The following is a 1,232-nucleotide window of genomic DNA, read 5'->3' on the forward strand; positions in this document are numbered from 1 at the left end:
AGGGCGCGTCCAGCCCACCGCCGGCAGCCAGGCCGGGCACCGCCGCCCGCCCAGGGGATTTGTCACACAGTCACAGATTCTGAGTTGGAAGGGATCCACATGGATCATAAAGTCCCACTCTTACCGCTTGATGCACAGGGCATTCCCAAGAGTCACACCATGTGCCCACGAGTACTGTCCAAATGTGTCTTGAGCTCTGTCAGGCTGGTGCTGTGACCACTTCCCTGAGGAGCCTGTTCAGTGCCTGACCACCCTCTGGGTGAAGAACCTTTCTCTAATATCCAGCCTAAGCCTTCCCTGACACAACTCCAGGGCATTCCCTCGGGTTCTGTAGCTGGCCACCACAGAGGAGAGATTGGTGCCTTCCCCACTGCTTCCCCCCACGAGTAATCTGTAGGCTGTAGTGAGGTCCCCTCTCATTCTACTTCTCCAAACTCAACAGACCAAGTTTTAAGGGCTCTGGATGAATTGTGTTCAATGAGCTGTTCCAGTTCATTCCAGGACACGTGCCCCGTACAGCACAGCATAGATCTTCTTAATCCTCATCCCTTGATTTCCTCCTAATTACTGCCTCTTAAAATAAATTTCCTCCTAATTACTACCTTTTAAAAGAAAAAGGTAAACAAGCTTTGGTTTTGAGCACTGTTGTAGCAGGAAGGCCTGAAAGTGTCCAAAAATTAAGGACCGATGTCCCCAAAATGTTATGCCTCCCCTTAAAATTAGATCATGATTAATACTTGACAGAGATGTTTGGAAGTAGTGAAATATTCACATGTGAATTGAACATCTATTCACAGTAGTATCCTAATTTTTCTTATTTGCTGGGAAACAAGTGTAGCCCTTTTGTAGCTTAACAGCAGATTCTACCAAGCCATTAATAACTTGTACAATTGGAGAAGATAATTTTGTAGCCCAATAAATATCCTACACTGCAAGAGGTAAGTATTTGAACCTCATTTTGATAAGCAAAAGGGATTGGTATCACTAAATTAAGAGTCTGTAGTTGCCTGGGAACAAGCAATTGTGGACTGATTGTATTCATCATGGGTAAAAGGAAGACAGCCCCAATCAAAACTGTGAATTTCTGCTGCTTCAAAGAGCTAATTTCCCCAAACTGAGAATAACAGTAGGGGCAGCTGACAAGGAAAAACATATTTAGTGTGAATGTCAAAAGAGGGGCTCTCATAAAGCATCTATTAAATGGCCAAAAGACTGACTTTGCAATCACAGAG

Source organism: Geospiza fortis, unplaced genomic scaffold (assembly GCF_000277835.1).
Source record: "Geospiza fortis unplaced genomic scaffold, GeoFor_1.0 scaffold231, whole genome shotgun sequence".
NCBI classification, from domain to species: Eukaryota; Metazoa; Chordata; class Aves; order Passeriformes; family Thraupidae; genus Geospiza; species Geospiza fortis.